General features: G+C 35.3%; 1 protein-coding gene across 3 annotated transcripts in view; it reads right to left on the bottom strand.

Moving 5' to 3' along the window:
* Positions 1-17,707, bottom strand: part of LOC109399520 (uncharacterized) — a 384,950-nt gene that overhangs the window by 223,876 nt on the left and 143,367 nt on the right. The gene's annotated exons all lie outside the window — the stretch shown is intronic.

Raw genomic sequence — 17,707 nt, forward strand, 5'->3', positions numbered from 1 at the left:
AAAAAAAAACATTTTGTGTTGGGTTGGATTCAGATAATAGCAATTTAATTACTTTGATCCATTTTGAATTCTATTCTTAACGGTTGGTGTGGGGTTTGGTTCTCCGAAATAGGATTTATTTAATTTCGCAAATGGGCATGTATTCCAAATTGACTTCAATATATTTTTTGACTTTTTTTAGCGTGATCATTTTTTCAATATTTCAATTTTTACTTCAAAGTTCACATTCACACAAATTCCTTAAAATCACACATACCACACTTTTTTGTAAATCATGTTATTTTTAAGTTACATTGGTATAAAAAATGGTCAAAAACTTAAGCCCTTTTCAAATATTAGTGTAGATAAATTAAAAAAAAAAAACAACAAAGTATGCAACGTTGTTATAAAGTACATAGTCTTCATACCTACACAGTTTCATTGAAATCTGAGAGGGTGCTGCCTACCCCAAAATCTAGTTTGCGGGAAATTCGTCATGCACTCTAAAAAAAAACACGCAACCAAAAATGATCAAAGTGCCATAACTTTTTTGTACATTTTTTACCACTATAAAAATTTTAGAGATGATAGCTAACAGAATGAACTTTATTCCCACAAAAAAACACGAAGGTAAAAAATAGCTTTTTGAGATATTTGATTTTTAGTAACAAAATTCAGGTTTTTCAGAAGAAAAACTAAATAAATTTTTCAATGTGTATTTTCTGAGAGCCGCAATATATTATTCTACAACTTTGCTGAAGACACCTTTCCGATCGAACAAGCCGTTTCCGTGTTATAATTTTTTATTTGCTTGTGTTCCATTTTTTCATAGCCCCTAATTGAAAGTTAGTCGAGACAAAATATGAACTTTTGATATGAAAAAATGGTTTCTCACATAAAAAGGAATAGTATACAAAAATATGAAGTAGATTAAAAATCATCGATTTAAATGGATTCGTGCTGGTCCGTGGAAAGCCTCGAATGATAAATGGCACTTTTACAATTAAAAATGGTGGTCGTTATGTATCTTAACCATAAAATTTTGAGAAAATTTTCATATAGGGTAAGAACTCAAACTTTGAGCTAGTCAAATTGTAATCGTAATTTGAACTATTTCAAAATTCATTAAAACGACGTACTTTTCAGGCAAATATTGTCCCGAAAAAGATGTTAAACAGCTTTCCGTAATATAACCTGATAACATTGACTTTAAAAGCATTGAAAAAGCGTTTTTGTCATGGAAAACAGGCAATTGAAAAATCACTATGGTTTCACCCATTTCCCCCAAGAGAAAGCACATTTTCGGTGCACTCGTACAGCTCATGCATTGTATCACACGCAATATGTGAACACGTCAAATGAAAGCTTATTTATCGTAGAATCGACCAACCGAATAATATTCCGCATTATTTGTCATAAAATTATCAAATTTAAGTGATTCTTACTTGGAGAATGTTAAGTTGAACCATTTCAAGACCAACAATTGAAAAGGCCGCATCAACATTTTGTAAACAAACATGTTTCTGCCGACTTGAGGCCTTTTGAACTCCACTCACACACCCCACCACCACTAACAGAAAGCGCAAACATCAAGCTTTCTGTTAATGGTGGTGAGATGCGTGGGTGGATGCCAGAAGGCCCTAAGTCGACAGAAACGTGTTTGTTTACGCAATGTTGATGTGGCCTTTTCAATTGTTGGTCTTGATTTGTAATCTAAATTTGAACTAGTAAACGGTGGTGAGCTTCTAGTGTTGGCCTGTAGATTGCGCTAGTGGTTGCTTTGTTTACTCTTGGGTGATGAAAAAATCTAAATTTAGTTTTCAAATTCCTAAAGAATTCCGAACATTCTGAGTTGAAATTCCACTGCCTAATGAAAAATAGGTATGAGAATTAGCAGATTCATGTGATTTTTCATTGTTTAGCATGGAATTGGCTGTTTTGTGAGTTGCTCGAGCTGCTGCCGTCAGTAGTTCAAACTAAGATTAAAATTGGTTCAAATTATGATTACGATGGTTCAAATTAAGATTAAAATCATTGTTGATGAAAAATCAAATATTTCAATGAAATTCGGTGCAAATACAAACTTTTTACCATTTAACAGAAAGCTTATACCCGTGGCTTTCATGTGCATACGATTTTGCCGTAGTAAATTATTCCCATGTGGGAGAAAAAATCACTTAAAATTTGCACTGCTTCAGAAAGCCGCAATTTGGTTCAAATTTTGATTACCTACCCTATTTTTTCGCGAAAAATAATAGAATGTATTGTGTTTTTATGAGACATTTGTAGGGCATTTTCCAAAAAAAAAACAATATATCCTCATGTTTTTTTCCTTGTTTTTACAATACAAATACAATTGATTGAATGACGTCAAATGAATCGTTGTAACAATACAAATACAATAACATTTGTTGTTATTTGTAAGCAGTTTTCGCTTTTGAAAATTTATAGAATTTATAGTTGGTCGGCGTTAAGTCAGAGGGGACCAAGTAACAAAATTGACGAAAATTAGATTTTTAAGGCATTTGGTTAAGAATTACTTAAGCTACTTGGAACATTCACCCAATTTTCTTAATGTTACAATTAACGAGAGTTATAACACAATTTTCTTTTGATTGGACTCTCTCAAGAAAGAGACGAACCAGCCAAGGGCTGAAAGTCTCTCAAATAAAGACAATCATTGGACTGCAAAAATCGATAATAGTGTGCAGTCAGAGTGGACCATATGCTTGATGTCAAGGGATTTGAAAAAATGTGTATTGGTTAAAATCCAATAAATAAAATAGTTTCCCGAGCAGAGGAAAAATGCTCAATAATAGCATATTTTGATATGGAGAACAAAAAGTGATATTTGTTTGTTTGAGATAAGAGGTAAAAGTACTGAAAATAATATCTCAATTTTACTCCTGTTACATCATCATCATAGCACATTTAGCTCTTGGTAAGATCTAGCCAATAGCAGTGAGCTATTTCATTGATCTTCAAATATCATATTTTGCTATTGGTTAGATGGTTCAAGAACAAATTTTTGCTATTATTTTCAGTACTTTTACCTCTTATCTCAAACAAGCCAATATCACATTTTAATCGTCAGTACTTGAACTCTGCCCGGGTTATCATCAAAATATGATACGTTTCCAAATCGTATAACTCCCTAACGCATTTTCTGATGATTATTGATCAAGAAAGCACGTATTGCAGACTACATCCCAAATTGGACTATCACACTTTTTTTGGTAAGCCTAAAAAGTGTGATAAAAGTGCACATTTGCCTCGGATCGTCTCGACGTCTTCGGTGCACTTATTCCACAAGGAATAAGTGCACCGAAGACCTCAACTCGATCCGACGTGACCCTGCGCTGCAATCACACTTTGAAGGTGTGTGCACACTATTGTGTCAGTCCAATTTGGGGTGCAGTCAGCAATAAAATTCCACTTTATTATGGACAATATCGTATTTTACAGATCATCGTGTTGAAGCATATTGTGGCATTTCGCGTGCAGACAGAGTGGACCATGTGTCTCTAAGAAAAATGGTTGAAATACCCCTATTCTTCGTAATCCTTTCCAAATCAAAATATGTTTGTTTGGTAGCTGTTGGGCATCATATTGAAATGTACCAATACCCGTTTCATGAAGAAATTGATTTAACCGATTATTTAAGAATTGTGTATTTGGTTCACTCTGTCTGAACGAATTTTTGAAAAATGCCAGTCCTGTGAATAAATTATTATGAACTGTGTAACTACAATATTTCAAAAACGTACCGAACTATGAAAATACATTCAAAAGTTGTTAGCTATATGTTCAAGCTAAGAATTCTTAAATAGCTCATTAATTGACTACCCTTCATGTGATATTAAACTGTTGTACTTGGTCCACTCTGACTGAACATAAAAGTTGAAAATGGTAATCAACAGTGTAATAATAGAAATATAAAATTTCAAACTTCCTGCTCACATTATACACTACTCCTATTAACTGTTGTCCTACTTGTGCATTATTTTTTCTTCAAATACGTCAAAACTTGAGTGTGAACTGTAGTTGGTTGAAGGTTTTCCAAAAACCGTTTAGTCAGAGTGGACTAAGCACAATCAATTACTTAGCAATTTCTCGGTTTCAAGCTTAATTTTACGTTTTTTCGCGATCAATGCAGAGCGATGCTGTGATGAATAGTTATTAAGATTTATGGCAAAAATTTAAGAACATTTGTTGAAAAACTCAAAACTTATAGAGTTGCAAACTTTAAAGTCATTTAACTAGAAATTAAGTAAAAGACACATGGTTCTCTCTGACTTAACGCCGACCAGTTCTTGTCAATATTTATATCCAGCATTTACGAGCACTAATGACCGCCAGAATGATATGCACATTTTATGGAAAGGATCAAACACTCTGATGTCTGTCTGGTATGTATTGCTTGGCAGCTTGGCTTGGCAGATCTTATCAACGATCTATCATCAATCTTTTCAAATAACTGCCAAATATCACAAGTCAGACCTCAGGTCATATGATACACACCATAAATTGTTCACAATTTATGTGGTCATTAGTACCTGTAAATTCTGGAAAAAAATGTTGCCGAGAAATATAAATTCTATGGTTTTTTAAAGACGAAAACTGTTCACATAACAAATATTATTGTATGTTTATTTTAATATCGGTTCAATTGGCCCCAATAAACTAATTGTAATAGTATTGTTATCAGTGGTAGTTTACTATTTACTAAATTCCTTTAATTATTTGAAAGTTATTTTTTTATTGTAACGTTCTCACTTATAGATAAAATCTGCTTTTCAGTTAGTTTTCCATAAGTACTTCATCAGTTTTTGATTGAGAGCTTCCTCTGCCAACATGGTTTGACGTCTGTCAGTCGTTGCAATTAACGAATTACACCGAATAACCGAAACCAAATATCTACTGTACTCAAATTTAAAACAAAAACTAAAAAAAAAATGCCAAGTGGTTTTGTATTTGATTATACAGAGTAGGATAACATGATTCAAGCAACAATAATATTTATTGTTATTCATTTGTTACGAATTGTTTTAAGTGTAATTGAGAAATAAACTCATTTTAAATAAAAAGTCCATAAGAACTTTGCAGGCACTTTTCCAACTATATAAAAACAACTTTAATTATTTTTTACTGACAGTAACTTTAAATTATCAAAGAACTATTGGAAAACAATCGAATCAATTAGTCACTAATAATGCTAATGTTCACTTATTGTACGAACTATATGGGCTTAATTTCTATTGTAAAAAGTAACAATATATCTACTGTGTGTTTTATTGTGAACAATAAAACCTGTCATAATGATATTTACCATGTAATGAATGGTAATTTTTTATCCGGGTTTTTATGATCCAGATATATCCTATGTAAATGATGCAAAATGTTGCGTTTTACCAAAACATACTAAACAGGGGTCTCCAGTTAGCCTAGTGGTTAAGGCTATGGATCGCCAATCCGGGGACGGCGGGTTCGATTCCCGTTCCAGTCGGGGAAATTTCCTCGACTCCCTGGGCATAGTGTATCATTGTACTTGCCTCACAAAATACAAAATCATGCAATGGCAGGTAAAAAAGCCCTTCAATTAATAACTGTGGAAGTGCTCAAAGAACACTAAGTTGAAGCGAGGCAGGCCAAGTCCCAGTGAGGACGTAGAGCCATAAAGAAGAAGAACTAAACAGTTTCAAACAGAAAAGTAATCACCAAGGCATTCTACAACACTACCAAAAGCGCCAACATCACCTTAGCTTACGGTACGGCATTGCCTCATTGCGCCTGGCACGTGAGAATCGTCTACGTGCGCTATCCCGATCCAATCAATTAAATTACCAAAGTGCGCAGAGAAAGCGTGCCCTTTCACACACGAACCTTACATACTATGAAGCACTTCATTAGCGTAGATATCGGTTAGGTGGGCAGAGCACTGCATCAACCCAACCCATACCTCTCCGGAGCGATTTCGTCAGTGTCACGCTAATTTGTACTCCGCGCGGCCCTCCCCCGTGACGAAGGGCGCCAGCAAACGCGTTTTTCCGTGGATAAATAGGCGACGATAATGTGTGGCATGGGTGTGGATTTGTGGAAACCTCGGAACAAAACAAATCCGCCGCCGGCAGTTCGACGGTACCAACGTGTAAGAGCAGCAACATAAGAATAAAAAAGCGGAATCTACAAGCCAAGAGCATTGTAGATGAATTTACACTTCACGTAAGTCCGACCATGTGCTGCGCTAGGCAAAGGGAAGCACAATATGCGCCACTCACTCTCTTTTGGTGCGGCTTTCTCATCATCAACTGCTGCACTGGATAGACCGCGGATAGATTCTCCGGCGCGGAGGGAGACCTTCAACGAGATTGTGTAGGGTCATCATCCTAATGGGGCTGTACCTACTACGCGAGAGAACCAGTGAATAAAAGAGGCATGTTGGAACGCCGCCGACCAGAAAGAAAAGAGCCGCACCAAGGCAAGGGATCCCGCCACAACGTCTCTCTGGCGTTTGTCTGATATGTTCCACTCACGGTAGGTATGTGGCATCTGAAGGCTTTGGATGGACGGCTTTAGGCTGCGGCGATAGATGGAGCCCCCCAAACACGATGCATGAGCCAGTCAGCCAGCCAGGGTGTGCATGATGAATCACTTCAAACATAATTATTCTAATAGTCTGGCTAAAGTGGAGGCGCTAAGTGGAGTGTCGGATCATGGCGCTCAAAGCCGATTGAAGTCAAGGGTTCTTTGCCTGGATTGGGCGCAACTGAATAGATACACCACATGCAGATGGTCGTTGGGCGGCTTTATTATGGGAAAGATTTGCATCTAGAATTTATACTCGTACACAATCAGTAGGTTTTTTTGTATATGTGTGACTAGATTAGAACAGCTGCGTGAATTCGACAGCTTAGCAAAAATCTCGTGATCAGTGTTGAAAGTGTGTATAATATCCACGTTATGTTTAGGTTGTTATTAGACAGGGTCAACATGGCCTTTGTATTGTAGTTTGAAATGTTGTGTTCAAAATTTGTTGATAAGAAATCAAAAACAACTCAAATAAAGAGCACACTATTCAAGCTATTAAGAATACCCACATTCTACGTGCCCCGTATCATCAATACCAATTTTTCAAAGTTGAGTTATGGCATATTTGACATTTTTATCACATGCTACATTACTTTTGCCATCCAAAAATGTATTCGACATGATATTATTATGCAATAAATATAAATTGAACGACGATTAAGATTAACATTGAAATCGTGATTTTAAGTCATTTAGACACACTTTTCATCCAAACTGTCGTTTTTTTAACACCAACACACTGATTTTTCAAAAGTCTTCCATCAAATGGATGTAGATTGTTTAGCATGAAAAGATTTTTAATCGGAAGACTTTACAACTCTGAAATATGGCTGATCATAGTATGGGTTTTTATTGCGTTGTAACGTCACGAAAAATCAACATTTTTAAATTTTATTCAAAAACGGAAAACGTTACAAGTTTTATATTTTGTATGCTCTTTGTACTCAAAAAGATCTTTCAAATGAGACTAAAAGAAAGAAAATCGGTTCACGGAAGCCTGAGTTTCATCTGGTTGAAGTTTGCGTTGTAACGTCACGAAAAAAAGTTCTGTGGAAAAGACCAAATCTTTCTGGCTTGGACGGCTTCTGAATAGGACAAACGTAGTTCTATATTCAAAACAGTTTCGTTCTCGTTGTGTATGGGCTCTTTTTCAAGATATCGTTTATAAATTGCGTACCATTGCCCGTTTATAAACTACGTAGACTTTTGAAGGACGGGGGAGATGGTGTTTGGCCAAAAACTACGATGTAATTGTACTGTGATATTGTATTTTTTTTAAATCGTAATCGAATACTATTCAAACCAAACATTTCTGTGATATCAGTAGCCAACCGACGAAACACTGACGAATTTACAAAGTTATTAAGTTTGTCAAAGACTTACAGTTTATGGATAGTTGGATTTAAAGTTCCACCAACAGGCGGCGCTAGAGAACTTACAAATTTTAAATTTCATACATCTCATGATCCCTATTACAAAGAAATACGATTTCTTCGGCAAAGTTGTTTGGTAAGTAAAGTACTTGCAGTTGATTTACCAATAGATGCGAGATATACACTAGAAGACGTTAGTTTCCATTTTGCAAAAGCAGTAAAGGGATTAGAATTTCTTGAAAAGTATTCTACAAGCTACAACTTTTTTCACTTTGGACACATTGTATTCAAATCAAATAGTAATCAAAAATCAATATATAATTCTTAACTTTCAAAATTTAATTTGATTTGATTCACTTATTAAGATATAAGAGTTAATAGAACACCAGTGAAAAATATGATTCTGCTTAAAGCGCTCCATATTTGTGTAGAGCTAACCAATCAAGTCGAAATTTGTAGAAATTACAGATAACAAGATGAGGAACTATCAGTCAAAATTTGAGAATTTTTGATATATTTTATATAAAGTTACGGCTTGTTGAATGTGTTTTGGGTAATTAATAAAATTGGCATGCTTTTGAATATTTGCAACTACCACCACTGTGTGGCAGAAATTAATACCATACGGCTATTAAACTGAAAGTCCTTGATCTACCAAACAACTTTAATGAAGCAACCATCTTTCCAATTAATCACGATCCTGAGATAAGTAAAACTAAAAATGTGTATGCCCTCTAGCGGCTCCTAGTGGAAGGATTTGAAATCATACGGCCCATCAATTGAAAGTTCTTGACCAGCCAAACAATTTTGTCGAGGACACCAACTGTCTAAATAGTTAGGATCTTGAAATATATGAAACGGATATTACGTCAGTGTTACATCTATTTCTGATATAACAAGAATCACCGACAAACAGACGTAACACCTACGAAATTGAAACTCATATATCTCAGGACTCTAATTACTTAGACTTTAGACTTTTAGAATGTTGATGTCTTTGGAAAAGTTGTTTATCTTGACAAGAATTTTCAGTTTAAAAGCCGTTTGGTTCAAGTTTCTAACTGACTAGTGGTAGTTGAAATTTTGAAAATCATGCACTTTATATTTGGGGTAAGTGTACCAGTTATCGCCATAGTGGTTCCCTATTTGGCCATAGTGTTAATTTGAAAAGTTTTCAAGCTTTGACCTATTATGAATGTTTTAGTAGCAAGAATTTAAAAGCATCTTGTCATTAAAACTCTTGAAATGATGTTTTGAATTATCTCAAATAACCACTATGGCCAAATAGGGAACCACTAACTGGCGATAACTGGTACACTCAGCCTATTCAAAAAATATTCAATATGTTGTAACTTTTTATGAAGTGCCCAATAATTTTGCCAAAAAATAGTATCTCAATTAGTCAAAATTTGTTGAAAACTTTTTGAAAAATTTTAATCGTTTGTAAACTATTGTAAACTTTAAATTAGCGTCGCCCAGTGTGCCAGAATCCCACATCCAATAGTAAATCAGCTGTAAGTTTTTGACTTATCAAACAACTTTGCCAAAGACACTAACTCTCTAAGTAATTATGACTCTGACATATATAGGATGGTTTTTTTTTGTCAGAATTAGGTCTATTTGTCTCTGGAATCACAGAAATTGATGCCCCTAAGTGGTATGCAGATCCTCAGGTATGTCTTTGGTTCAATAACTGCTCGCACATCTCAAAACGTTTTAATTGAATCAATGACATTGCATAAATTATTGAAAAAATGTTTAATTCGACGGCATGATTAGTTTTATGCTGCAAAATTCTAAACATCTGGCGGTGCGAAGTAATGAATATCAACGGTTTAGTCTTTGGGACAAAATTAGATGAATATGGGTCGTACTAAGCCGAAGATGGGTACCATTAACCTTCATGAAGGAGTTTTCATGCTGCTGATAGCGCTCCGAGCCATTTATGATGAAACGGATTTTCAATAGAATAAAGTTGCTCTTGGAGCAGTGAAAATAATGCAATAATATATTCACAAATTCGGGCAATTTTGGCTGATTATTCTGACTCTAAAATGATGCGCTTTTTCGTGACGTTACAAAGCGAGTAGAACCCTGTTTGAAACTGAACGGGCGTTGTAACGTCACGAAATGTAAAAATCCAAAAACGAATCCGAAATGTATATGTTTTATTTCACTGCATTGAAGAACAAACCAATAAACTTCAATGGTGGGAAAAATTTTCAGTTTAAAATAAAAATCCGAGCAAATTTTTCAAGATGTTGGTTGCGCGGTAGAGGGGGTCAAAATCTAGCGCGTTATAACGTCACGCTACAAATACGCATTTTAAACAAGTTTTTCTTATGAAAACTTTATGTTAAATAGGTCAAACATATCGGACATTTTACAAGGAGTCTGAATATGACAAAATACTTTGAGGTTTACAGTCGTTTTTATGAATTATAGTGAAAAATCTGACTACGAATACGTAGAAACGTTGTAACGTCACGGTAGAATGTGTCTTATCTCGACGGCGTGATGAGTTATTTGCTGGAAATTTTAAATATCTGGTGGTGTAAAATAATGGATCTCAGCGGATCTTTGGAACAAAACTAGAAGAATATGGGTGATACTAAAGCGAAGATGGGTGACGGTGTCATTAACCTTCATGAAGGTATGAATACTGATAGCAATAACTTGGCCCTCCGAGCCATTTATCACAAAACGGATTTTCAATAGAATAAAGTCCCCCTTGAAGCAGTGAAGATAATGCAACGATGTATTCACATATTCGGGTAAATTTGGCTGATTATTATGATTCTAACATGATGTGCATTTTCGTGACGTTACAACGCGAGCAGAACCCTGTTTGAAACTGAACGGGCGTTGTAACGTCACGAAATGTAAAAGTCGATTATCCAAAAACAAACCCGAAATTTAAATGTTTTATTCCAATGAATTGAAGAACAAACCAATAAATTTCAATGGTGGAAAAAAAATCAGAATATCATAAAAATCCGATTTTTTAAGATGTTGGTAACGCGTTAGAGAGGGTCGGATTCTAGCGCGTTGTAACGTCACGCTGCAAATACGCATTTTGAACACGTTTTTCTAATGAAAACTAAATGTTCAATAGGTCAAATATATCAGAAATTTTACAAGGAATCCGAATATGAAAAAAATACTTTAAGGTTTACGCTCGTTTTCATGAGTTATAGTGGAAAATCTGACTACGAATGCGTCAAAACGTTGTAACGTCACGGTAGAATGTATCATTGATAGATATTGATTTTTGATAATTAAACTGATTGAGTTTTTAACTATGTACTTCACAAATTTACTTTTATGAGTGGAATTTTCTTGAAATTCCATGTTTTAATAAAAACTATTCAAACTGATATATTCCACACGGCTTCACTCATCATGTTCGTACTCCGAAGATTTCAATCCGTGATGAATTTTTGAGTTTTTGTGTGTTTTTCAGCGCACTATTGAAGTTACCCCAAAAAGTAAATGTGATACCCAAAAATATGTAGATGTAGTTACAACAAATAGACTGATTTTAAGGGGACGTTTACAAATAATGACACATATTTCTGAAAATTGAGCAGATAGTACAAAAAAATGTTCAACAAATTTTCTAACAATGACACTTCCTACAACTTTACGAAAGTCATAAGCACATTATTGTCACCTATGAAAAAAACATGTATTTCACTCACACTTCTACGTGAATTAATCACATTAGTACTTTCAAGTGAAGGGTTCTAACATTAACATGCCAATAAACCTCCAAAATTAACTTTCCAGGTCCAAAACGATCACGAGCTTGGCCCTTTGGAAACACTGAGCACCTCACCCCAAGGATCATCGGAGTTACTTTAAAACGAGGTAGCCCTTGTTTCCGAACAATACATTTTATGAAAATATAATAATTTTTCAGTTCTTCGCACACAAAAAAATATGACGGTTTAAGTGATTTTTGGGGGTGATAACGTACGTTGCCCTTAGAAAGGTTATAATAAATCATTTCTGACCTATACGTGGATTCTTATGGCTAAGGACTGTTCATTTTATAAAGAGGACACCTTATTTGTGTGATATCTTTTTTATTTTTCAATAAAATCATTATCGGTTTTTTTGCATAAATTTCCATAGCTATTCTACAGTGTAGGAAAAATATAACATTATACAAATTGTCCTTAGTTATGGAACTGAAGCGTTTTCGTTAAAACTCAATAAAACCCCATTTCTCAAAATTCTACACAACTTTCCACATACATAACTTTAAAATTTTCATGAACTTTTCAATCTGTTGGGATCTAATACTATTCTTCTAAAGGTAGAGTGTAATAGTTGGTCAGTAATAATGCACCAAGCATTATACAGCTTGATATAGTGAGTTGCCTTGTTATCAATGAAATTGATAAAAAATACTTATTTAAGTCCAGTTATGCAATAACACTACGGAATCAGTTCAAAATTTGTCCAGTATAGAAGAGAATCGCATTCTAAATGATGCCGAAGAAAAATATGCTTTAAAGTACATTCTTCATCATAAATTTAATACTTAATGATGGCCATAATGAAAAATTGTATACTTTTTGCTCCATAATTGGAAGTTTTTGATTCTAGAGAAGCTTATTATTATTTATTTTCAGCAAGGTCTGACCCTATGTAATTATGTACCTTATTTAAAAATAACTACATGTTAATTTTTATTTTCGACATCATTGTTACGTTGTATTTGCAATAGAGTACATATGTTATTTAGAAGAACCTTCATAGAACGAAGCGGTTCCATCTCCGGTAACTGCCATGAAGCACAGTAACCAAGCCAACAATGCTATCAAGAAGCGGTTTTCTACATTTGAATTTGCATTATTAGTACTTTCGACTAGATCCATTGAAAACATTCAAAATTTAATATTTTTATACATTTTTGTTTAACAAATAAATTTTATTCTGAAAATCGAGTCCAATTTGTAACTTTAATATCTCAACAACCATTATTCCGATTAAGTTTATATTTTGTCAGAATATGTATCACTCAAAATGCTGCAGCATGGCAAACACTTTTTTGCAGGAGAGAGACGAACCAGCCAAGGGCTGAAAGTCTCTCAAATAAAGCTAAATCAATCAATCAATCAACTTTTTTGCAATTAAAAACGATACACCGATGTTTTACAGAAATTTTGTGTTTATCATAGTTTTTGGGAATTGAAAAATTGATCTCTCGAAACACTTTGCCACATTTCTATGAAGTTCAATAATTTTAAACCAATTTATTTATGGTTATTATCTGCTAATATAATGTACTGAACAACTAACCAAGGCTGCTCAAATTTGAACTACGCGTTTTCTTTTTATAGCCTTGCAAAGTTGTCCTCTTAATAAAATGAACAGTCCTTATTTATAATCCAAAATGCATCCAAAATATCAAAATTCACAATTTTATCGCTAGTTAAAAACATTCATCATTGAGCAATTGGGCTCATTCACAGCATATTTATGAAAACGACGAGGAAGATTAAAGAAGTCGCTAGAGCGAAGCGTATAGGCGGGCAAATTTATATCCAACGATGCCAGAAGGTTGGGACTCTCAACTTGGGAGCATCCATTTTACCGGCTAGGCAAATTGAAGGGATCAATCCAAAGAAGATTGCGTAGGCCAAACCTTACGAACCTCCGTTAAACAGCATCCATACGGTCAATCATTGTGGCATGATTCGGGTCCCACACCACCGAAGAGGTTTCCAGTATGGGTTATGAATCTTCGTAAGCAGTTATGATACTTGTGCGATGTTTGCCTCTTCATAACTTTTGAATGTCACTGTCAATGTGTATGAAATTTCCACAGAAGGTAGTTGATTAATATGTATACATTACACCTGCAAAATTTCATGATTATTGGATTAGTACTTTCAACAGAACAATTGGAACAATAATAAGAAGTGCTCACTAATAGCTGTATTGCTGCGGTTCTGAGATGGCCAAAAATGAGTTTACGTAGTTTATGGACAGCGCCTAGTGGACACCCTGGGGTCTCCCGCCTAAGTTCAGTAAGTAAAAGATTTGGGCAGAAATTTTAAACATTTGTGGCGGGTCAACCATTGATTAAGAGTCCACTACCATTTCACTGATTTTACCGACTGAAACACATCCTAACATTGCTACAGTCATTTTACTCCGTTTTTTTTTTATAATCAAGGGGAATAGTTGTGCTGAGAAATGCATGGTACCTCCTCCTTTGCACCCTCCCCCTTTTTGCAGGGAACCGAAAATACGTGGCTTTTTTGTATTTTTTTATAAAGTCTACATGTTTTTGCTCAAATTTAATTGTTTTGCTAATTATCAATAGTTTTCACTGATCCTTGATATGCAATGTATTACTACCCATCATAGTCTGTTGAAGTTTTAATCCCAAAGCTATTCTAAGGCCTCCAAAGTACTCCGAAGTTTGTGACACCAAATTTTATACAGGATGAATGATCACAGAATATAGCCTACGGTACTCAAAAACCTCAAAGCACCGTTAGAAAATTCATGGTGATCTAGGCCATCCAAACTACTCGGGAATTCATTTTCTCAAGATCTTCAACATCTACCATCGTTTGTGTTCACTCTGTTAAAGAAATTTAGTTACGTTGATGTCCATTAGAACTCGCAATGCTATGAGCAACTTGATATTGTGGTACTTGGACATTCCGTGAAATACAAATGGCCTCCAATACACTCTGAAGTTTGGGTTACGATATCTACATATACTGTATCATGCTTTAAGGTATGCACACAGCAAAATCTAGCCAAAGAAAATCAAGCAGTAATAATGCATTCTAATTTATTCCCAAACCAAAAGCAATTCATCGTAAAAAAGCATTAATTTACTTTAAATCAACATCAAGACATTGTTGATTTGACTTATTATATCCGTCATCTCGAGCTTTGCGCTTGAGTCCTTCCGTAAAGTTTTGCACAGTACCTTCGATCGCTTGCCAAGAAATTTCTACCACCTTTGTGTCAAAATCAATCTTATTTTTTGATGAAATCTGCCTTTCTTGACATTTTTTGAAGGTTCCAATTCACGGTTACTCAATATTTTTTAATTGGTGTGAGTTTTGAGGTGTATGAGATTTTACGTTTTTTGGAAAAATAAGGTACAATTCTCATATAGTTTTCTGCATACAAACGCAAGGATTCTCCGCCATAAGCATGGTTCAAAAATCAATCCAAAACAATACACAATATCTAAGCTTTTGAATAAGGGATGCTAGCCATTTTTCCCGACATTCTCCGTAGTGAAAAATATGATTTGTTGTACATGTATTTTTGAAAGCTCGGTTTTTCAATCCACAATTTCATATTGTTGACCGTACTATGTGATCCTTGCCAAACTTCGATTATTTCTTGGGCTTAAGTTAATCTGCAACCTTTCCACGTTGTAATGATGTATAGAGCCGAATACTTGAAAGCTAAATGAAATTTGCGGGTAGCGTCGTTTCAATGTACATTGTCTGATTTTTAGCACGTTTGTGCAAAAACTTTTCGAGGACTTCTTGTTCCCTTGACTCTAATTTTAACACATTGTCAAAATATCTCCTGAAGTAAATATTTTTCGATTCCTTACACAATAAGCTTTTTTTTGCGCCATAGGTTGACACGATTCATTGAAAATTGTAAAATTTCTATCCAAAATGCGGTGGCTAAATTTTGCTGTGTGCAGTAAACAATTTTCGTGGAATGTAGTGTATACTGCTGATGGAACCTCAGTGCACAACTATAATGCTTCTGGCACATTCATGAGATATTTCTGGCTTTCCAAACTATTCTGTATGTGTGCGAAATCTGTAAATCTTAGGATATTTTTATTGTAGCGAATGCTTGTGATATATTATCTACACTAAGGCTCTAAGCTCAGAGTGCAATTCTGATAGCTTTAAAACATTCTCGTGGTGATTTAGGTCATCCAAACTATTCTGGAATTGAGACCATCAAGCTCCTCTTGTATCGCTTCACTTTATCGATGTAATTCTTTCACGATTACCTCTGTTGTATCTCATAATATTTTGAGTATTTCTTTGTGTTATTTGTGCATCCACTGACATACAAATGATCTTTATGGTACTTTGAAGTGTCGGAAATTACCCAAGAATTCCTCCAGGCGTTCCTCGAAAATTCCTACAGGAGTCCCTCAGAAATTCATCGCGATGTTTTCCGAGAATACCTCTACGAGTTTCTAGGGAATGCCTCTGGACTTCCCGTGAAATTTGTCAGGAGTTTCCCAGCAGTTTCTCGAAAATTTCTTCAGGAATTCCTCCAGGAAGTTTTTAAGGAAATCGTCTAGAAATCGTTCCAGGAAGTACCCCAGGAATGCCTACATGAAATATTGCTGTATGCGTTCAAGATGCAAACGGTGCCCAAATGCGCTTCAAACGCGGTAACATATGTTACCAAAGGCAACGTAGCAACCATAGCCTATATCACCGCCAACCTAGGATTCGAAAGCTCCCACTGACATCGGGTTACATGTTAGAAAATCTTACCGCATTTGGTGCTCCCGCATTGATATTTGCATTTTGAATGCACACAGCAATATTCCAGGAATTCCTCCAGGAATAACTGCAGGAATTCCTACAAGAACTGCTGTGGGAATTACTATAGGATTTTTTTCCTGAAATTCCTTCAATTTCAGTTATTGTAGGAAAAACATTAGGAATTCCTCGCGTGAATTCGGAATTACTTGCGTGAATTACTCCATGATCTCCTACAGGAAATACTCCAGTAATTCCTCCAAAAATAAAAATTTAAAAAAATAAGAATTCCTCCAGCAGTTCATGGAAATCCATCAGGAATTCCTCTAAGAATTTCCTACTTCCTTTTGGGAAATTCTTTAAAAAATCCTTCACAAGTTAGCGTAATTTTCCAATTGTTGCACAGCTAAAAATTCGCCAATTGTTGCACACCTCATAAGAATAACATGGAGTGTGCAACAATAGGCGAGTTTTTAGATGTGCAACAATTGGAAAATTACCCTACTACATAAATTTTTGCAGAAAGTGCTCCAGGAATTCCTACAGGGTTTTCTCCAGATATTTCTTCAAGAAATTCGTGAAGAAATTTCTGGAAGTATTCTTGCAGGAATCCTAGGAAGAATTGTTCAAGGAATTCCTGGAAAATTGTTGTACAAGCTTATTCATCCGCCGAGGCAGATTTTTCATTCAATCACTGGACAATCGAGGCCCCGACGAACGAAAGCGACTCCACTTGCAAATTCGTTCGTCGGGCGAATTTTTCTTTGGATTTTGCTGCTGCCACCGCCGCCGATTGATCCGAAAAGAATCAAGGCTTTATTGAACAGTGGTCGGTCCCACCTGCTTACTCATCCGTTGAAGCGGATCTTTTTTGGGATCTTGCTGCCGTCACCGATCTCGCTACTTGGCAATTCGTGTCCGTCCGCTTCTGTGTGTACGTGCGCCACTATAAGTTGCATTGTGACGCCTCACAGAAAGATGCTTCATTATGATTGGTTGGCTAAGACAGACCTCGAGTTTTTTTTAAATTAATTTTCAATAGTTGTTTGATTGCAATCAATAGTTTGCTATTATTGTCAAAATTGATGGCAATATTTTCTATCATTTGATGTAAACATATCGAAAATTACTTTATAAATAATTAACTTTGAACTTTTAGTGGCTACGCAGTCTTTATTCTTGAAACGGGTTTAGGGATGGTGCCTTCATCAGGGGGAAAATAATGTTCTCGTTTCGTCTCTCAGAACATTATTTTCC

Source organism: Aedes albopictus, chromosome 2 (assembly GCF_035046485.1).
Source record: "Aedes albopictus strain Foshan chromosome 2, AalbF5, whole genome shotgun sequence".
In the NCBI taxonomy this organism is placed as follows: Eukaryota; Metazoa; Arthropoda; class Insecta; order Diptera; family Culicidae; genus Aedes; species Aedes albopictus.